General features: G+C 46.9%; 1 protein-coding gene across 2 annotated transcripts in view; it reads right to left on the bottom strand.

Moving 5' to 3' along the window:
- The window catches only part of LOC138284604 (alpha-1,3-mannosyl-glycoprotein 4-beta-N-acetylglucosaminyltransferase C-like), a 147,455-nt gene that overhangs the window by 105,106 nt on the left and 19,716 nt on the right, over positions 1-22,633 (bottom strand). The window lies entirely within an intron of this gene.

Below are 22,633 nucleotides of genomic sequence, written 5' to 3' on the forward strand. Positions count from 1 at the left end.
TCTGTTGAAGTAGGGGAAGTTTTTAGAAATGAAATTCCCCTTTCAAAAGTGCTTGGAATTCCCTGCCTCCCTGTCCTGCCTCCAGCCTGCTACAGGCTCAATATACTAATGTAAAGTTCTTTGTGTGAATGCAGGGAACATACTTTTGACTTACAAGAGGGACTGTGCCCAGCTCAGCCCTCCGTCCTATCTGGTATGGCCCATCCAGGAATACCTAATCCCTCTATTGTGTTGCTGCCTGAGAGGAATATACGAAAGCCAACTGCTACTCACATCCAGTCATATGCCCCAGGAACAGGCTGCAGGCATCACATTGTTAGGACAGGAAAATGCCAACTTTCTAAAAGTGCCATTTTCAAAATTGTGACCTAAAATCCAACTTTCCCATTACAGAGGATTTTAAATTACAATTTCTCAGACACCAAACATGAATTTCCTACCTTTTCCCAAGAAAATGAATAAGGCAATCAGGTGTAAGCCAATTTTGCAATGAGTCAGCACAAGCACTTTAGCACTGGTCAGCAGTGGTAGAGTGCACAGAGTCCTAAGACCAACAAAACAAATTCAGCAAAATAGGATGGTGAAGGCAAATACTTTGGGGGAAGACCACCCTAAGGCTGACATGTCTAACACAGTCACATTTTGTAATGTCATCGGGGGTACAGTGACATGCTGTTTACTCTACTATATTAGATATTATGTTGAACCAAGACTGGAGAGTGGGATCTGTGAGTACAAAAAGGAATGAGTCTTGAAAAGATATCTGGGTGAAAGACTTTTTTTTTTAAACCAGATTTTATTAAGATTTTCAAGTAGTCATATCTCACATCTACATTGTAGACCCTTCAAGGGTTGTTCTCAATAACATCTTATAAGGATACGAAGCATGTCAAATACTCTGGTGTACAAATGACTAAATAATCAATTAATATTTCCCCCCTCCCAGCCCCTCCCCATCCCTCCCCCCGGAGAACCCTTGTTCAAATGTTGATAGTGATCTTGGAGTAACCCGTGTGATGATTAAGTGTAGTTTGGTAGCTTGGGTTAGTTGTGACCTATTTCTTCTCATTTTTAGTTCCTAAGTCCAAGTTCCGGCCTCAGGTTGGTGGTTTAATAGCCATGGGAACTTGAGCCATGTATACCTCCCAAGTAGAATAAACATCCGTGGGGGCCTCAGGGTATGGTGTCGACTATAAGTGTGTCCATTATTACCTCCCAGCCCTCCGCCATTTCGGGAGGTCTAATCCCTCTTTTGGCCTCACACTGAAGGATTGTTCCCTCAGTGTTTGCCCATTTAAGTAATTCACTTTTCCATTGAGGTGTTCTGGGTCCCCTAGGATTTTTCAAATTAGATGCGATCTCCCATCTAGCCAGTGATAAGGCCAAGTCCTGAAATCTATCCGTGACTTTGTGTATGGCCGAGTGAGAAAAAGCGTTTAAAGGGCAGTTGGCCATGGAGCAGGGCACATCCCTACTCAGAAGACGCGCCAGGATCTGGCACACCTCCGACCAGAAGGGCTCTAGCAGGGGGCACCCCCAGAACATGTGACTGAACTCCGCACTAATCAATCCACATCTCGGGCAGTACTCTGTTACCTTTGTTTATGCGTGCTGGGGTCAGGTAAGCTGGGTGTAGCACGTATAAATTTATGAGTTTAAATCTAGCATTTCGAGTCGCCTTGGGGAGGCTCTTCAGAATGCACCCCCATTCTTCCTCTGGGATATCTTGGTTGAGATCTTTCTCCCATGTTTGTTTAAGGGAGGCCAGAGGCATTATACTGTCCGTTCACATCAGTCCATATAAGGTTGAGACTACTTTAGATTTATCGTTTGAGGAAGTCAAATAGGTGCAAACCGCCTGAGAGGGAGGTTCCATCCCTTTCCCCAGCCAGTGTGTCTACGTATGCGGGCCGTTAATGCCCCATATATTAAAAAGTGTCCCGCTGGAAGGCCAAATTCCTTCCTAAGGGTCTCGAAGGACATCAATTTGCTATCTCTAAATAGGGTGCCCACCGTGCTGATCCCAGCTTCCACCCAGTCCCCAAGATCAATCCGAGTGCCCCCATGCGGTATAGCCTGTAAAGACAAAAGGGGTAGTTCTGAGGCATATGGTGTTTCCACTTTGATCCTTCGTAGAAAGGTCTTCCAACACTGAGTCAGGATTTTTAACTTGGGAGGATCTTTTTTCCCGTCTCCTGGGGTTCTCAAAATTATCTCAAACAGTCTACTTTCCTGTGGGGTGGACGCCCTTGCGTTCATTTTAGCATTTAATCTATCTGATAACCAATGCGCCAACCACTGAAGTTGTGCCGCTAAGTAGTAGGTCACGAAGTCAGGGACCGCCATGCCTCCATCTGTGGACTGTTGTTGGAGTTTAGCCAGAGCCACCCTCCTCCGCCCCACCCCATATGAATGAAATTACCATGGTGTCTAGTTCTTTAAAGATGGCCTTACGAATCCAAATCAGCAGCACTGTGAAATGGTACAGTAGTCTCGGTAGTACAATCATTTTGAGGATCGCTATCCACCCAGCCACCGATAGCGGCAGTGTCTGCCAGAATGTCATACAGGTTTTTATGGAGCGTATAGTACTTCCAATATTACCCTCAAGGACATCTAGGGAATTGTGATAAATTTTCACCCCTAAATAGGGGAGTCCGTTCGGCACCCACCTGACCAATCCCACATTCGGAGGTGGTGCCCGCTGTCCCCTCAATGGGAACAGGCCAGTTTTGTCCCAATTCACTTTTAAGCCCGAATGGCCCTCAAACCGGGAAAGCATTTGCTGCACTCGGGGTAAATCTCTCTGGATATCTTCCAGGAATATTAAAAGATCGTCCGCATAGAGGGCTATACGATGTCTCGCCTCCTGCCAGTATTTCTGGGCCCCCCCTTCCTGCCCTAGCTGCAGCAGCTAATGGTTCCATTACCAGGGCAAACAGGAGAGGAGACAATGGACAACCCTGCCTCGTCCTGCGCTCAACCCCATAGCTATTGGATATTGTGTGTCCTGTGCGCACTCTGGCCGTGGGTTTGGTGTATAGTAATTTTACCCATGAGATGTAATCGGGTCCAAGTCCGAGTTTGGACATTACCGTGTATAAGAATTCCCAATCTAGGCTATCAAAAGCTTTCTCTATGTCTACTGCCAGGACTCCCGAAAATGTGCAGTGGAGGTCTGGTCTCTCATGATGGCTATTAGTCTACGGATGTTTCCGGCTGTGTTCCGCCCAGGTACAAAACCTGCCTGATCTGGATGTATTAAGGAGGGCATCAGCAGGAGGAGTCTGGTTGCCAGGATCTTACTGAGGATTTTGTAATTGAGGTTAAGCATGGATAAAGGTCTATAAGCCCCCACCTTTGTTGGGTCTTTGCCCAGTTTGAGAAGAGGAACTATGACTGCCTTGCGGGTGGATTCCGGTAATATGCCCTGTTCCTTGGAGATTTTATATATATTTTCTAACCTCGGGGAAAGTATGTCCGTAAAGGTGGCATAAAATTTGATGGGGAACCCATCTGTTCCTGTTGATTTCCCTCTAGCTAGACCTCTCTTGGCCTCCCCAATTTCAGCTAGTGTGATGCTCCCTTCTAATGGCTCTGTAAGCTCAGGCACCAATGGTTTCAGGTGTAGTTCAGTTAAGTAGACTTCAGTGGATTTTCCAATGTAATTGGGTCTTTTCTTGTATAAACCCTCGTAGAATGACATGAAATGAAAGTTAATCTGTTCTTGTTTGTATAAATGGTTCCCTTGGTCAGTGGTTAAGTCCATAATGGGGGGGGACCTGATGGATTGAGATACCACCCAAGCGAGTAATCGGCCTGCTTTGTCCCTCACTCTATGCACCTGGGTGAGGTAATTTTTATAATCAAAGCATCGAATGCGCTCAATGTAGTGGGTCACCTCTGTCCTAAGGTCTTGCACCATGTTTTGTAGTTGTGGATTCCCAGGTCTGTTTTTCCGTCTCCCAACAGGGTCCTATACACCCCCACTGTCCCCACTATACATCTCCCTCGCATCACCACCTTGAAGGCATCCCATTCAACCAAGGGGGTAGCGGTGGATGTGTCATTGTCCTCAAAGTACTGCACTATGATTTGACGCAGCTCGGTTCGGAAGGGTGCATCCTCCAGAAGTTCGGGTTTGAGCCTCCAGGTGGGGATGCGAGGAACCGTGGACCCCCATCTCAAGGTCAGCAAAAGGGGGTTGTGGTCTGAAATTGTGCAGGACAAATATTCTGCGTCGGGTATTTGTGAGTATACATCTGCCGTGCAGAGGAATGCGTCTAATCTGACATGTAATTCATGTAGGTGGGAGAAGAAAGAGTAATCCCTAACAGTGGGTGCAATCTACGCCAGGCATCGACTAGGCCCCAATTTGTTTGCCATGCAGAGAATTGTCGAGCCACTCTCACAAGGAGGGAGTTATGCAGTGGTGGATATGATCTGTCCATACTGGGGTCCCCCACACAATTGAAGTCACCTCCCAGTACCACTGAAGATTGTAGATAAGGGGCTAGTAAATTAGTTATTCGTGTAGAAAAACTCTCCCTGGTTGGTGTTGGGTGCATATATATTAATCAATGCTAAATCTCTGCCCTCTAATCTGCCCCGGACTGCTACGAATCGACCCTCAGGATCAATAAAGTTGTCCACCATCTGGAAAGGGACTCCAGCTCGCATCATTATCAGGGTGCCCCTCGAGTATGCGCAATAGGAGGTGAAATATGCCTGTCCTCTCCATCTTTTATGAAATTGGTTCAAATGGGTTTCTTGGGGCATAGCTATATGAATTCCCCTTCTCTGTAGGTATGAAAAAATCTTGTATCTTTTAACCATCGAGTGCATCCCCCTGATGTTCCGCGTGAGGAACTTATAGAATTTTAGCATTGCCATGTTGGAAATTTCCCCCCCCGGTTTCGGGTAAGCCCCGGAAGGTTGAAGCTCTCACATCTTCCCGTCATGTTAATAGTTTCAAGGGGTAACTCCTTTTTCTCAATAAGGGTTCTCGGGAACTTAACTAAACGCATATCAATTACCCAACTTATAATTACCCAACTCCCCAACCCCAGGACAAAAGTAGAAACGCCTCTCGCCCAAACTAGTAATAAAATTGTAACCAGTCCATCGATGTAGGGGGTGCTCTGAGGTGGATCCGAGAGCATATCGTGGCACCATCTCCCCGCCTCTCAGGAAAATATCACACAGGGATTTCGTAGCCCCCAAATCTGACATACACTCAGCCGAATTCAAGATGTTGGGTTATACAGCGGTCCCGTCACCATTCATTAACGTAACTGTGGGCTTGGCAGGTCTCCCTCCCCGGGCTCCCTTGAATCCCAGGGGTGTGACCATATGATGTTCCATCAGATGATATTGTCCGAGGTACCCGGTGTCACGTCAGGACCTGTTACGACTCTGTCGTCCCATTTCTAGGGGGCACTGTAAGGGGACTTCCCTGCTCCTGATTGTTCCAGCCAGAGTCTGACCCCTGTCTCTTAGCCTTGTACCTGTTTGTTTCTTCCAGAGACTGCTCCCTGTTTCTCTGCCCTGCTCCTGCCTTGTTTCAGCCTGAACCTGCTCTCTGTTTCCCAGTCCTGTTTACTACTCATTCCTACTCCCTGTATTCCAGTCCTGTCCTTGCCTGTTCCAGCCAGAGCCTGCTCTCAGTTTCCCAGTCCTATAGTCCTATCTCTGTTTGTTCCAGCCAGAAGTTTGCACCCTGTTTTCAAGTCCTAGTCCTGCCTTTACTTCAGCCTGAGCCTGTTCCCAGTTCTTGCCTCTGCCTCTTTTTTTGTTCCCTTCTGTTTCTGTTTCTTCTTGGTTCTTTGTGTCTAGTAAGTGTTCTATCAGTCTTCACCAGTGTATAAGTGTCCTCCTTTGTACTGGGGTTGGCTCCTGGTTTCCAGGAGGCAATTCCAGCCTCCATCCTTGTCTAGTGTTATGCGTTGTCTTTTGTGCCTAACAGTGACAGTGTGCTATTGCTGTTTTCTCAGGAATCGCCACTGTGTTTCCAGCTGGACCCACAAGAGCATGTCCTGTGTATGTAAGTACTATCCTTGTTTGTGCTCTAGGGTCCAGAGACAGAATCACTTCTGCTGCCTCCTTTCTATGGGGCTGGCAGGGTGACTGTCTGTAAGAGCAAACTGCATAGAGGCATTGAGATTCCCTGTCACAGTGGGAGGTTCTGCGCCTTACTCTGTATTCAACCCGAGCGTGTTTGTCCACTAGTAATCCGTTTCCTATTTGTTCACACAAGGGTTGCTCTGCTTTTACTTTCCTGTTTCCTGTGTCTGTCCGTAGCTGTCCTTTCTGTGTATGCCTTTAGCTGCTCTTCTGCCCCAGTACACTACCTCTTTAGGATATTTGGTGACCTCAAGGGGTGTCCCAACCAGAGTCCTGATCAGACCCGCCCAAAACCTTGACAGAATGCACGTCCCAAAAGTTTCAAGCTCCCCTGGCAGTAAAGGCACACACAGACCTAAAATGCTTTCCTATCATGTTAAGACACCCCTTTCTAAACCTGTACATTCTCTTAAGACCTTTAAAAAAGGTCTTAGTTTAAAGGATAGACTTGTTAAAGAAAATCAAAGATTGCAAATTCAGTACTACATTGCGTGGCTTGCTGATCCATCAATGTTCAACTATTATAATATCTGTGATTGTGACCCCCAATCCCTCTCTGTAGAAGAATTACAAAGTAATAATGAGTTTTTGGAGGTTCTATTACCTCAAACAGAGGAGAATGTTCCTAACAGTGAAAGTGTTTTTGCTACTTCTGCACAAGACATTTACTCTCAAGAAAAACTGGTTAATTCCTTGCCTCATGCTAGTGCATCCCAAATTCACTTCCAGGACTCTATCAAAACAAAGAACCCTGACACTGTTCAAGAAGCCACACTAGGGATTCCCTTGTTTTCTGTTGAGTGCTTAAGCCCTTCTAGGCCAGTTTCTCAGAATTCAAAGTGCAGTGCTGACTCGTGTAAAGATCTACCAGTCCCTTAGTGCTTTCAAGTCAGCAGGATAGAACCTGTATCAAATGGATCAGTAAAGACTGTTGGATTCCTTAGTTCCACTCAAAAGGCTTGTGCGCTTCCCAAACTGGATGATAATACACCAGTCTCAATCCCTAAAAGCTCTGCTAAACCCTTTTCTATTCTGAGTGGGTTTGATAACAATATGGACATACACACACTAAAACAGCAGTTTTGGCAGATTAAAAGGCAGATATTGGACTTCTATGATGAATATGTTATAACATACACTAGAAATCTTGCCCGTGGGCTCTTTTCATCAATGCATATTTTCACCAATGCCCATCTATCAGAACAAATAAAGCCAAAGGAAGAAGAGAGTTCTGATGCAGACTCCAGTAGCTGCACCATAAGAAACCAAGATATGACTTTACTGGAGATTAAGGGCAAGTTGTGCAACAGTGTTGAAGAATCTGAATCTAGTGATGGCAGTAGTTCCTGCCCTATGGTGAACAAACCTGCAGATAGTGCTGTTCAAATGGCGCACACACCAGAATTTTCAGATTGTGGGGATACTCCTGCCCTTTCAAACAATATCATAGAATTTTCAGATAATGAAGAGACAGTTCCTGTTTCAAGTGAATTAATGGATTTTTCTGACCGTGAAGAAATACATGCAGTTACTAAGAATGTAATGGACTTCTCAGAAAGTTTAAAAATCTCTTCTATGTCAAAGCAAACTGTGGAGATTTCAGACAAGCAAGAAAGTCAGCAATCTGAAACTAAACAGCCTGTCATAAGAAATGAGAGCCTTCTCCTAGAACTAGACACAGTTACAGCCTCAACCACTGATCCTGACTTGCTGTTCCCTGCCACTGTGTATCCTGTTTCCAGCTCAACGGTTAGTGAAGAACAGATCTTTGAACTACTGGTATCTGATTTTGATGTAAAACCAGCCACAACAATCCCACCTGCTGTGTCTCTGAAATTAAAGACTCCTGAAAACCAGCAATCTGAAACCAAAGCTCAAGTACTGAAAGATGTAATATGTCCCACTAAAACTAAAGACTTGAATTTGAATCTTGTATTCGAAGATCTGATGATAAGTACTGTTCTCAGTGTTTTATTGCAAGAAACCATCATCAATTCAAAGGCTAAAGCTGAAAATTTAGATAACAATGTAGAGGCGATTTCTGAAGAGACTCCAGTTCTATTTCAATCCATAGAACAACCTTTCAGTGTTAACAGAGTTGAAGATCAACTGCGTGTAGCAGAAACTCTTTGCAAATAAACCATTTCTGATACCACAAATACACCACAGAGCACTTGCAATGAAGAAATCTCAGTTTTGTCTGAAGATCTCCCTAAAGAATTAGCTTGTGGAACGTCTACATTTTCAGATGTTAATCCAGTTTCTAAAGACTTGAAAACTATTGTTGTTCCTGAATTTGATACTCCAAAGTGATTCAAGACGAAAGAAAATTCTGACTTTTTCATGTTTACTTTGAGAACACCAGTTACCCATTTCTCCCAAGTCACTATGCTTTGCAAGCCTCAGACCACAATCAATGTAAATACTGCTGCAGAAACAGACAAATCCTGCTTGTCAGAAGGTGTTACAGACCTGACAGTTACTAATACACCAATCAGCTCCTCCAAAGAAGAAAGTATTGAACAGGAAACTAATGTCATAAAGAATACCGTCAAAAATGCCATTCCAGATCTCCTTGCTCCTGAATCTACTTCACCAGAAACCAACTCCATGCACTCCCATATCAATCGAACAATAGAGAGGAAAGACATTGGAGCCCACATGGGTATTAATACATGCTCTGTTCATTGGAAGATTCACCTATGGCAGGACTGTAAACTTATCCACCAAGGTTGGTGTTGGATTTTCTTGATCTGGCTTTTCCTCTTCAACTTTTTTCAGCCAAAGGGTCACCTTCTCTTCTTGAGCAGACTGGTGGGAGGGGGTATACTGTTACAACTCTGTCGTCCCATTTATAGGGGGCGCTGTAAGGGGACTGTCGGAAGCCTGGGAATCACCTTAAACACTTATCTAAGCCACAAAAACAGGCTCATGTCAAGCAAATATCTGAGCGGAAGAAAGTAAAAAAGAATGAATTGAAGGATCATATCAACATTCATGCTTTGTAACAAAAGAAAAGAAGAAATGGGAGACAGAATACACAAGTCTAGCTGCCACCCCACCCAGATATGCATTGGAGACAGCCTGAAGGCACACTGGGTTAAAAGCAGGTAAATGCCAACTTTCTAACATTTGCATTTTCAAAATTGTAATAAAAAATCTGACTTTACCATTAAAGAGGATTTGCAATTACGACTCCATTGGTACTAAATATTACAGGTCTACTCCTCAATCAATAATTACAACTTATCAAATATAATAAGCAATCCTCAATGTTTTCCTATGAGAAGGGTAGGCCTCACAGTATCGAAAACAAATTTGAGAGTTTTTCAATACTAGGACATGCAAAACTCAAACGTATATGTCCTGTCTTTTATTTACATGGCACCCTGTCCCAGGGGGTCTACCTTAGGGGTGACATACGTAATAAAAGGAGAGCTTGAGGCTTGCCAATGGGGTTTAAAAGCAAAGTCAACATGGCAGTGTAATACTGCATACAAGTTACAATCCAAGGCCTCTGACATGTTTTTAAAGTGCTACTTAAGTGGTTGGCACAAGCAGTGCTGCAGGCCCGCTAACAGCATTTAATTTACAGGTCCTGAGTACATGTAGTGCACTTTACTAGAGACTTATAAGTAAATTAAATATGCCAATTAGGTATATACCAATTAAACCATGTTTTAGGGTGAGAGCAAATGCACTTTAGCACTGAACAGCAGTGGTAAAGTGCTCTGAGTCCTGAGGGGAACAAAAAGAAATCAGCAAAATTGTGACGCAAGCAGGCAAAAGGTTTGGAGGAAGACTACCCTAAAGCTATAAGATCTAACACGTGTTCCCCCCCCCTCAAGCTGAAAGAGGGGAGAACTACCCAACCACCTGGGAGCTCTCACCACTAAGGTGGAAGAACCTAGAGAGACCATCAGCATTGGCGTGGTCTGACCCAGGTCTTTGGTTCACATAACGTCCACTCCCTGTAAGGAGATGGACCACTTCAGCAATTTTGGATTTTCACCACTTATTTGCATTAGCCATGTGAGGGGCTTGTGGTCTGTCTGAATCCAGAAGTGAGTCCAAAACAAGTATGGTCTCAACTTCCTCAGTGCCCAGACCACAGCAAAGGCTTCACTTTCAATAACACTACGGCTCTGTTCCCTGGGAAGTAACAGCCTAGAGATGAAGCTACAGGCTGGTCTTGCCTCTCATCATTAAGCTGTGAAAGTACTGCCCCTATGTCAATCTCTGAGGCACCAGTTTGGACAATGACTTCCCTGGAAAACTTCAGGGACCTTGAGCACAGGGGCTGTGCACATGGCTTGTTTTAAGGAGTCAAACACTTTCTGGCATGCTTCAGTCCAAATCACATTTCTGGGTTACTTCTTGGATGTCAACTCAAGCAAAGGGACAACAATAGTACCATGTCTCTTAGCAAACTTCTATCATACACTGTGGGACCCAGGAAGGCCCTCACCTCAGTTTGGGTTTCTGGGACCCCCAGGCCATGATAATCTTTATCTAGGCCTAGAGGGGCTGCACCTTATCGCCGCCCACCAGGTATCCCAAGTATACCACAGATCTTTACTCATCTAGCACTTGCTGGCATTCAGCAGACGCCTGAAACACCTCCTGCAGGTGAAACAGGTAGTCCTTCCAGCTGCTACTGAAGACAGATATGTCATGCAAATAAGCAGCACTGTAGGACTCCATACTAGCCAAGACTTGGTTGACCAGCCACTGGAAAGTGACAGGGGCACTCTTGAATCCAAAGGGCATCACCCTAAACTGTAGTCGCTCTCTAGAGTGGAAAAGGCTGCCCTCTCCTTGGATTCTTCAGTTAGGGCCATCTGCTAGTATCCTGAAGTAAGGTGAAAAGTATGCAGGAACTGGGCAGCCCCTATCCTGTGAATCAGCTAATCATCCAGGGGAATTGGATGAGCATCACTCTTGGTGACTGAAATAAGACCCCTGTAATATACACAGAACAGTCTTGTTGAATCTCTCAATAGGCCCATTGATTTGTGAATGAGATGGGGTGGAAAACGTATAAGTAACTCCACACTCTTGCCACATGGACTTCATGTAAACAGACATAAAGTTGGTGCTCCTGTCAGACAACACTTCCTTAGGTAAACACACTCTGGTAAAAATCCCCATTAGGGCCTTAGCGACTGCAGGTGCAGTTGTGGTCTTCAGAGGTATAGCCTCTGGGTACTGAGAGACATGATCCACCAGGACCAGGATAAACCTGTTGCCAGACATGGTCTGGGGATCAATTGGCCCAACAATGTTGATGCCCACCCTTTTTAAGGGATTCAGGAAAGATTTTAGCTTCTGCCCTGTCTTTCCACTGGCCTGGCATGTCAAGAGGGTCCTACAGAAAGCTTCTGAGGAAACCTTCATCCGTGGCCAGTAAAAGTGAGGGATATGTCTGTCAAAGGTCTTGTCCTGGCCCAGATGTTCTGCCAGAGGTATTCAGTGAGCCAGCCCCAGTAGAAAGACCCTGTAGCCAGGGCCCATGCACAGGTGCATTAGGCTCACTGAACTGGAGGCCATCCTCTCAATAAATGTGGTGACTCCCTAGGGCTTCAACAGCTACCTGAGCTGCGGCCTGTTGTCTCATGCCCTCCAGAGTAAGGCACTCTCTCTGTGCTTGACAAAATTCCTCCATTGTGGGTCCTCCTTCTTCGTGCAACCCAGCAGGTTCAGGCAGATCACCAAGGGAGACAATCCCCTCCTCAGTGGGCATTGGGGCAACCACCTCTGGTGCCCTATTCACCTCAGCTGGAAGACATTCGAGTCTGGTTTCCCATACCCTTTGCCCTTATCTCTCTTGGCAGATATCTGGGCCATTTTTCCAGGCTCCAGGCTGCTTTGACTCCCTTCCCAGGTAGCCATCGACCTGGCGGTTGCACAAACCCACTTAGACAACCCCAACATTTCCAGGTGTGACCTATGCTCCACTTCCTTCCCGGTAGTGTGTTCCAGGTCAGTTCCTAACAAGTAGTACACAGGCATGGCAGGGCTCACAGCAACTTTCAGAAGACCTGAGATGTTCCCCCACTCAAATGAAGAAGGGCCACTGGGTAGTGACCCCATGGTTGTCAGCTACTGCAACCTGGTGGAATGTATTGAGGACAATCTGCACTGGGGCCACCATCTGGCTTCTCATCATAGTCATGCTGACTCCTGTGTCCCTCTACTGACTGGGGCAAACTGTTCCCAAAGCATTACACTCACCACCCCTGGTGTTTTTCCTCCAGAGGGAAACTGTGCCCTCTGGGACACGGGGCATCGCCCTTGTAATGCCTGTGCTTATAGAACTCGTAGCACTTGGGAGAAGAATTTAGAAACTTGTAATGGTCCTTAGATATGGAACAGTAGTGTACACTATGTTACTGATTCCTCACTTCTGATCACCACTGTTAAATATTGGGTTCTGGTTGGCAGGGCTATGGGCCCAGTCCAAGCAGGAACGACAATCCTAGTCAGGGTAAGTCAGATACACACTATAAATTAACCTGCTCTCACCCTCTGGTAGCTTGGCACAGAGCAGTCAGTCATAACTTAGGAGGCAATTTGCCAAGTATTTGTGCAACACTTCAAACAGTAAAACAGTGAAAACACCATACAAAAAGACACTACACCTGGTTAGATAAACAGAGCGTAATGGTTAATTTTATGAGCAAAACAAGACAAACACTACAAAAATTCAGTTAGCAGAACTCTAGATATGAAACTTTAAGTAATTAATTTAGTGGTAGTGCTTAAGAGAATAAATTGCATATGGGGGCTATCTGGTCACGCTAGACTAAGCCAAATTTGAAATGTCAGGCAGACTGTGATGGAGAGCGGGTCAGATAAAGGGACCAGCTGTGGCCCTCTGAAACAGTACCTTGGTTCGTAGATGCGTCAATGTTGATAGCAAAATATGAGGAGCAAAGGAGGTGATGAGCTGGCATTGATCCCAAAGATGTAGGGGATGCATCTGCTCCAAGCCTAGCAAAGTCAGAGATGAGTCAGGAATGCAGGCAAAGTCGGCAATGCAGTGTTCCTGATTCTCGCAGGAGCAGAGATGCATCGAAATTAATGGAGATGCACCAGTTCTGAGTGGTGCGACTTCATCAATGTGTGTATTTTAGACTGGAGCAGCACTTTATACCCACTTCCAAGAGCCCAGGACTGGACTGGCACCACTTGGCAGGACAAGACCTGCAGCAAGCAACGTCCAGGTGCTGGAGGTGATTAGTTTGAAGTCTTTTGTGTCCTTAAAACTTCAGAAGAACAGAAGGCAAGCCAGCAAGCCCTTAGAGTCACTCTGGTTGTGGGCTCAAGAGTTGTGGGTCCAGTCCTTCTCACCTAAGCAAGGAGTGCTGCTGACATCAGTTCAGCATGGTAAGAGAACAGTTATTCCAGAGCAGCAATCCAGCAGTATAGCAGTTCCTGTAGCAGTGCAGCAGTCCTTCTCCCTGGGTATCCATAGGCCCAGAAGTGTACTGTGCTGGTAGGGTCAGAAGTCCAGTTCCTTTACTGAGTGGTGCCTTTAAAGCGAGCAACACTTCAAAGGAGGGCTCTGAAGTGCACAGTGGTCCTCCCATCCTGCCCTGCCTTTAGACTCACTACAAGGGAGTATGCAATCCTTTCTGTGGGGACAAGAAACTGTCTATTCAGGTGTAAGTGCCAGTCCCTCCCTCCCATCCTGCCCAGGATGGCCCATCAGGATATTGATAGCCTATCATTCACACCTAAGCTTCCTTTGTGTGTGACTGCCTAGAAGGAATGCACAAATCTAGCTGCCACTCCACCCCAGATATTTATTGGACACAGCCTGCAGGCTCACAGGGATAACAGCAGGAAATGCCAACTTTCTAAAAGTGGCATGTTCAAAATTGTAATAATAAATCTGACTTTACAGTCAAAAACGATTTGTCATTACATTTCCATTGGTACTAAACATGACAGGTCTACTCCTACTCAATCAGGAACTACAACTTATTATTAAATGTAATAAGGAATCCTCAATGTTATGCTATGACAGGGGTAGGCCTCACAGTAGTGAAAACAAATTTGAGAGGTCATGTAAAACTCAAAAGTATATGTCCTGCCTTTTAATCACTTGGCACTCCGCCCTATGGGCTACCTAGGGCCTACCTTTGGGATGATATATCTAATAAAAGGGGAATTTAAGGCTTGGTAGGGATTTTAAAAGTCAGGTCGACATGGCAGTGTAAAACTGCATACAGCCTGCAATGGTATGCCTCGGACATGTTTTAAAGTGCTACTTAAGTGGATGGCATAAGCAGTGCTGCAGGTCCACTAGTAGCATTAAATTTAGAGGCCCTAGGTACATGAAATGCACTTTACTAGGGACTTATAAGTAAATTAAATATGCCAATTAAGTATATATTGATCAAACCATGTTTTAAGGTTAAAGCACATGCACATTAGCATTGGGAAGCAGTGGTAAAGTGCTCAGAGCCCTAAGGCCAACAAAAAGAAATCAACAAAAATTTGAGGCAAGTGGGCAAAACATTTGGGGGAAGACCACCCTAAAGTTGTCAGGTCTAATAGTTTAATTGCATGGTGTAGGCCATTCTGACCAGGTTTTCGTTCAAAACTCATAAAAGTGAAAGCTATACTCCTTCTTGCCCCCACACTTTTGGCTCAATTCTGTTTTTGTCACCAGGAAGCAGTGATTTCTTCAAGCATCTTCCAACAAAATAATCTCGTCTTATCTCTATTTTTATTTTAAGGAGATAAGTGAGATAGTAAATATATTAAAATGTATTACATCAAATATATATGTAATGAAAATAATATTAAATGCATTTTTGGAAAATCGTATGTCAAAAGTCCTAAGAATAAACAGTGTGCACCATAATGTATAGTATATAGTCACATAAGCTAATATAAAATGTATTGTTGGCTATATTTGCATTACTGTACAATGCATTGAGATGCCGTTGCAGCTCGCGCTGGGGAGGGAAGGGGCATGGCAGCATGGGGGAGTAGGGATGACAAAAAAAAAAAAATCATTTAAAGAAATTTACATTTTTCTCTGTGCCCGCCGCTTTGTTCCTCTGGCTCCAGAACTTACAGGCACAGGCTCCCAGCCTGCCCCGAGGCCAATCCTAACGCTGCTTTCACGCTACTGGCACAGGATAGCACTGGCAGCATGAAAGCAGCTTTCGGATTGGATGGAGCGCCCTGGCTGGGCACTCCGAGGCAGAGTGGGAGCCTCTGCCTGATCTCTCCAACTAGGCAACACAGTGCAGAGTTGGAGAGAGCCCTGTGCGCATGTGTGTTTGGCCAGCCCGAGACAGCTGGCCAAATATACATGCTCACTGAGGGGGAGTGCTGTGCACCCCTCCTCCATCCCTGTCATAGCCTATGGCCCCACCCCTTTTACAACATAACCACAATAAAAATAGTTTATTATGGTTTCATTGTAAAACGTTTGCAGATGCTGCTGCTGACAGGAGGTGACACTCCTTTGCAATAGCGGAGGAGCCGCCCCTGCTGAGATGGATGAATTATTTTATAATTACACTTGTGTAGTGATTCACACACACAAGAATGAGCTGTAGTGCATTAGTGGACATGCAGCATATTACAGTCTGGAACAGTGCTTTGTAGGAAGAGTATTGCACTTCAGTATGTGCTACCTGGGAAGAGGTTTGGTGATGTGTGAGAGTGATCAGATTTGTATTCTTATATTGTTTGCAGTGGCTGCATTGAGATGTTTGATGGTAGGAAGAAGTGTTAGAGACAGAACACCCAATTTACATGAATTCATTATTGTGTCTGATTGAGCGACCCTATATGCAGTCCACGTCCGAGCTATAAAGGAGCAGTCTTCGCTATGCACTGCATTAGGTAATCATTGTTAATAGTTTACATATTCTCCTCTAGGCACCAAATGACAAACACAAAGGGATGAACTGAATGCAGCCTGCCAAGGTAAATGATCTGAGTCCATCAAGACCAGGAGTGAAGAGGAGTAACCCAGGGGCATAAAACGGAACAATGCAGCCACTGAAGTGCCCATTGATGGCAACACAGAAGTGATACGCAGGAAAAAACTGGTTTGAGGTAGCCAGGATAAATGCAAGAGGCAACTGGTCCAAGGCATGCACTAGCTACAGGGAGACAGGATCAATGCCCTCTAAAGTTTACTCAAGAGCAGCTGAGGAAGAACCCCAAAGCACCCTGACTGCAGGAGTAAATGCTCCATAGTGTCCATTGAAACTGGCAGTTTTACAACAATCTGATTAGGTGTAGAGCCAGAAGAGGTTACACCAGTTCATGTGCATAACCTTCCAGTAACTGTAGCTGCCCCTCCCTTTGCTTTGTATGAACATATCTTTAAATAAACATATGACTGTGCAATGCTGTACAAATACCATGACTGACGTATCTAAATCAAGGGCTGCAAAGTCAGTCAATCAATGGCCTGTGACTAAAATTTGAACCCATACGCACAGGCAGTCAGCCGCAGCTCATTCTACAACTGCACATGTTAAAGATTGGAAGGCCCCATGGAGAGCAGACACAGTCTAGTCTCTCCACAGGAGTCTTCTGGAAGGAAGTAGGACAGGAGGGCCAGGATTGGTGGGGAGGTTCGTGGGGGTGGGATAAAAGGGGTGAGTATAAATAAGGGATTAGGGGAGGGATCGGCCTCTTCCTTGCCTGCCCCATCGTGCAGTAGGATGTTTTGGGTTGTGTGACATGTAGATCAGTGAGAGTGCGTTGGGAATGGAGAGATGCCCTAACGCTGAGGCAGAGAGGGCAGCGTTTCGCGTCCTGGGCAAAGCCGGCCGGGCTGACCTTCTCAGGCCTGGTGTCCTTGACCAGGCCTGGGTTGGTATAGCGTGCCCTGTGCATGCCCCAGTGGGCAGCATAGCAGCAGTTGTTGCTGTGTGCCGCTCACTGGTTTGTGCCACAAAAAAGAAGGCGACAGGGGGAACAGGGTGTAGCACGTCCACCCCCCTGGTGTCCATTGCAGGCCCACGAGAGGGGCCTGCTGTACAGCGCGATGCTGGTGTGCGGTGGTGGGTCCCCATAGTGAGCGGCGCACGCTGGGCCCCACAAGGGCCTCTGCTGCCTTTGAGGGGGCGGGGCAGGGGGCCCAGCAGCAGGAAGGGGGAGCTGTACAGGATAGGGTGGTTCCTGGACCCTAGGGCACTGTAGGCAGAGATATCACTAGCACAAAAGGGGGGGACCCCTGGACAGAGGAAAGGAAGCACCAGGCAGAGCAGAGGGTCTGGCCAGGGTAGGCCTCAGGCTGAGGGCAGTGAGGATGTGGGTGTGGCCTGGGCTGGGCACTGAGAGGCAGCTTAGTGTAGTGCAGGCCACATGGGGGGGCCTAGGACACTCCTTCAGGCCAGTCAGGGAGCATAGATTGGTCCACAGTGGACATAGAGGTCAAAATTCAGGAGCAAAGGCAGGTGGTTGCTGAGGTTGAGGAGAGATGGGCCCAGATCTGTAGGGAAAGGGAGAAGGCCTTAAGCAGGGAGAGGCCACTGAAGCGGAGGTCAGGTGAAGGGGGGTTTGGGGGTAGTGAGGATCCCGGGGTAGGTCAGGGTAGCTGGGTGTGGGTTCCATACAGTGTGAGCGGTGGGCGACAGGAGGCTGGTGTGGCCGGGGGGTCAGATTGCACAAGGGGCACACCTGGCGCAGACGGCCAGGAGAGGTGGGGAGAGTCAAGGTAATCTGTGGAGGCTGGCAGAACAGTGGCGGTGCCAATGGGGCGCAATACGTCCCACAGACATTGGTCTGCAGCAAAATAGGGGTCTTCGACTGCCTTCTCTACGGTGCAGGAACGGGACAGTCACGCATATGGCGGGCTCCATTTTGGATGGGCTCCGGTTGAGAGTCGTGCTGTGACGATTGATGAGGGTAATGATGATAGCAGGTGTGTGATGGAGTGAGAGGAGCTGGAGCTCAACTATGAGGATGAGATGGACGAGTAGTAAGAGGGGGAGATTAGGGACAGCGAGGTGAGAGGGGAGAATGGGAGGGGACAAAGGCGCAGGAGCAGTGCAACCCCATCTTCAGCTTCTGTTTTGCAGGGACGTCAGGCTGGTGCCCGGACACTGGAGTCGTCGCACATCGAAGAGCTTGGTCGCCAGACGGTGAGAGGCACGGGGATGTGGAACCCAGGCCAAGTTGACGGCTTGTACTTGCAAGTCGGTAGGGGTAGACGATTCCTCTGTTCATGAGGAGCCTGGAGCAAGTGCGGCACAGGTTGAAGATGGGGAAAAGGCGACTGACAAGGGAATGTCAATGGCTGGTGAGAAGGGGGTGTAGGCTCAGGCAGAGGGGACTTAGACTGAAGATAAGGACTGTGGGGGGCACAAGAAGCGGCTTCCATACATGGGTTTAGCAATGCCATTGGGTTCTTACATGGCAGACAATACCAAGTCCATAATTTGGCAGCATAAATATGTGGATGTTTTCAACCTTTTGCACAGGGATATAGAGGCGAAAGAGGGATCCAAAGAGGAAGAATGGGAGCTGGCAGGAAGCCCAGGGTACCAATAACCATGGACAACTGGACCTCTGCATTCTTAATATATGCCAGCATTTATTGCGCAAAATATCCGGATAGAGTCATAGCGCTGTTTACGTATATGGACATCATCCGCAAGGCCCAAATTTATTTTGGGGGTTTTGAGTGGCTCAGTTATGATGAACAGTTCAGGGCGAGGGTGAGCATCAATTTGGATAAGCCTTGGGGAGATGTGGATCCTGAGCTGTGGATGCAATGGATGGCGTCCCCACACTCAGAGGCATCCAAGCATACTGCTAGCGGTCTACCTGCAGTGTAGAAGCCTTTTCAGGCGCGTCTCGCTCAGGGGGACGGGTATGGCACAGCGAGCCGACTCCTGCCTCAGGGGCCTGCTGGAACTTAAAAAAGGTTTCTGCTCCAGACACCCATGCAGATTCAAACATGAATGTTCGAAATGTGGCAGTAGACACCCGGTCACGCAATGTTTTCCGTTGTCCAGCCCGGGTGAGCAGTGGAGATTGGCCAGGGGTAGGGGGACGCCTGGTGCTCCTGCACTAAAGGGCTCCTACGCCAATTAAATTGGAAGGGCTGTTTCCCTGGTTGCGCGTGTTCCCAGATGGGGACATAGAGCGGAAGCTGGAATGGGGTTTTAAGGAGGGTTTCCGCATAGGTTCCCAGGGGCCGAGAGTGAGGAGGTGGGAGGACGATTTGCGGTCCGCCAAGGATCTGCCACAAGTAGTGGCTGCTAAATTGTTGAAGGAAGTGTCTCAAGGCAGGATTGTGGGTCTGTTTTACGACTAGTCAATGGAGAACCTGATGATTTCGCCTTTGGGCGTGGGGCCTAAAAAGAGCAAAGGGGAGCTCCGCCTCATACACCATGTGTCCTTGCCAGAAGGGGTGTCGGTGAACGATTTCATAGCGCTTGAGGACACACGGGTGGTGTACTCATCAGTGGACGATGCCGTACGGCTCGTTCGCAGCTGTGGCAGGGAAACTGAGTTGGCCTAGTGTGACATTAAAGCGGCGTTTCAGCTGCTACCTATCCATCGAGAGGAATTTGCTTTGCTGGGAATGCAACTGGATGGGGCAATCTATGTGGATTGAGTGCTGCCCATGGGTTATGCCATCTCATGTGCGCTGTTTCAGTTCTTTTTTTTTTAAACTGTTTTATTATTTTCAACACAGAGCATGAGTTTACAAATACAAAAACTGGGTCGATACAATACATAATTCAGACGCTAACAGAGCAGCAGTTCACGTGTTTGCTTATCAAGGCATCTTCTATGCAACAGACAGTACAATCAATATCCAATGACATAATGTATTGCCAGAACACATGACATTATTAAGTATTATCAGTACATCAAGTCTATTCCTCATGCCCCAGGGTGTGCTGATCACTGCAGTACACTACAAGTATGTATTCTGCTGAGGCCAATTTATCCTCTTTTGTGGCCACATTCAGCTGGTGAAATATGTCAACAGGTCAGTTCTGGCTTCATTAAGATTTGTTTAACAGTGACGTAGTGTAGCCTCTTACCCTATCGGCATGATGCTCCTTACTTATCTCTGGGAGATTTAACAAATGTAGGCCCTGCTGTGAGTTGTACTTTCATATTGCAATAATTCACGGTGGTCGCTCATCATTTTTTGCTTCTAATTTAGTCACCAGCGCTTCCCATATGTCATAGCCCGTGTGTGCCTGACACCCGACCCGCAATGCCTGCAGCACCCGCGTTGCCACTCGCGCCATCAGGTGGCATATAGCATAATACGTCATAAATTGTCCTGAACTCACCGATGACAGATTCCTGATGGCTTCAAAAGACTTCAATGTACCATCATCAAAGCAATCACCCACAGTCTCTATTCCTGCTGCCACCCATGGTGTTATGTAATGATTTTTAAGTAGCTGTGTGCTTCCCTGTATTTGGCCCAGCGGTATGAGAGGGGAATACGGGGGGCAACGTTTGCTCCCCTGTATATATTTCCACCAGCAGGCGCGTGCTGCCAGCAATAGGTAATTATCATTCACATTATGTACTGTACGATCGGCAAGCCACATTAAGATGGGAACACCTCTCAACTGAGCACACACCCATGCTGTCTCCGATGACTCAGGTCTGTTCAACCAATATAATGGCCATTGTAGTTGCGCTGCTGCATAGTATTGCTCAAAGTTCGGTGTTCCCAATCCACCCTCATATAACGGGTGTTGCAGGGTACTGAGAGTGGCTCGGGGCCTACCACGACCCCAGATGAGCTCCAGCAGCAACCTATTGAGGTCACGAAAGAAGCTCCTGGGGATAATATAGGTAACGCAGCAAAATAATAAAGAAGCCTTGGTAAAATTGGCATGTTTGCCACTGCCACCCTACCCAGAGGAGAAAGAGGAAGCGAACACCAGAACTGGAGTGAACCTTTCAAAGAGCAGAGTGTACACCCTAAGTTGCCATCCCTCATATCATGAGTCTTACGATATATTTGCACTCCCAGATATTTAAAGGTGTCCAAGCACCACCTCAACCTGCTTGGGGGAATCGCCTCCCTCGTCCCCTTAGGTAGTTCCACCATAGGGAACAAGCAGGATTTGGACCATTTAACCCGCAGACTCGAAATTGTTCCATACAAATCCAACAGGGACATCATGTCAGGAAGGGTAGACCAACCCTTCTCTAAATAAATCAATGCGTCATTGGCATATCACGATATGATGTGATATGTCCCCATACGATATATTCCCCACTGCATGGCCTGGGCACGAAACCGAGCAGCCAGTGGCTCCATTGCAATTGCAAATAACAAGGGCGACAGTGGGAATCCCTGTCTAGTTCCTCTGTCTATGGTGAAGCTTTCTGATATTATTCCTCCTGTCTTTACCCTAGCTGTGGGGTCAGCATACAGAGTCTGCACCCAACGCACAGAGCACGGTCCAAATCCCATACAACACAGCGTTGCGAACAGGAAATCCCAGCCCAAAGTGTCAAATGCCTTTTCTATGTCTAGAGATACGGCCACATTTTCATATGCCTCGTTAGGGGTATCGCCAATGATGCTTAACAATCTTTGGATGTTTAGGAACGTGTTCCGTTTGGGTATGAAGCCACTTGGATCCTCATGCACCAGAGTGTGTATGACCGGAGCGAGTCTATTCACCAGCACCTTACCTAAGATCTTACAATCTAAATTCAGGAGGGACAGTGGTCTATATGATTTCACATCCATGGGATCTTGGCCAGGCTTAGGAAGCACTATAATTAGCGCCTCTCTCTGGGATGCCGGGAGTAGTCCTCGGGTCCAAGCCTCCTTAAACGTGGACAGCAAAAGACGCAATAAATTCCGAGCATAGGTGGAATAATAATCGGTAGGCCGTCCATGCCGGGAGTTTTATTACGAGCTATTTGTGTTATGGCCACAGCCGTTTCTTCTGCTCTGAGGGGCTCATCAAGCGCTGCCACATGTGGTGCCGACAGTTTCACGAGCGGTGCTTCACTAAGGAAAGACTCCAGCTGCTGGGCATCGCATGCTGGTTGTTGTCGATATAGCCCTGTATAGTAATCTTTAAAGGCATTGTTAATTGCTTCTTGTGAGGACACCACTGTCCCGTCATTCAAACATATAGCCCCGATCGGAGCATGGTGCTGTTCCTCTCGTAGCAGCCATGCCAGGAGCCTCCCCGAACGATCACCCTCCGTATGCAGACGCGTAAGATGGTAGTTGTAATCGTGCCGGTGAAGGCGCTGGTCCGCCTCATTGTACACCTTACGCTTACGTTTTGCACATAGGGGTTCAAATAGCACCTTATGTTGTGCAACTGATATTTCCAGTGCACGCAGTTCATTTTCTAAGGTGATGACTTCGTCATGTAGCGAGCGGCGCAACCCCCAGGAAGCAGAGAGGCAATGCCCCCTCACCACAACCTTGTGTGCATCCCATTCTGTGGCTCTCAAATCAGTGGACCCAGTGTTTGAGTCCCAATAATTCTTAATGCAGACCTTTACGTCC

The sequence above is a fragment of the Pleurodeles waltl genome, chromosome 3_1, assembly GCF_031143425.1.
Source record: "Pleurodeles waltl isolate 20211129_DDA chromosome 3_1, aPleWal1.hap1.20221129, whole genome shotgun sequence".
NCBI classification, from domain to species: Eukaryota; Metazoa; Chordata; class Amphibia; order Caudata; family Salamandridae; genus Pleurodeles; species Pleurodeles waltl.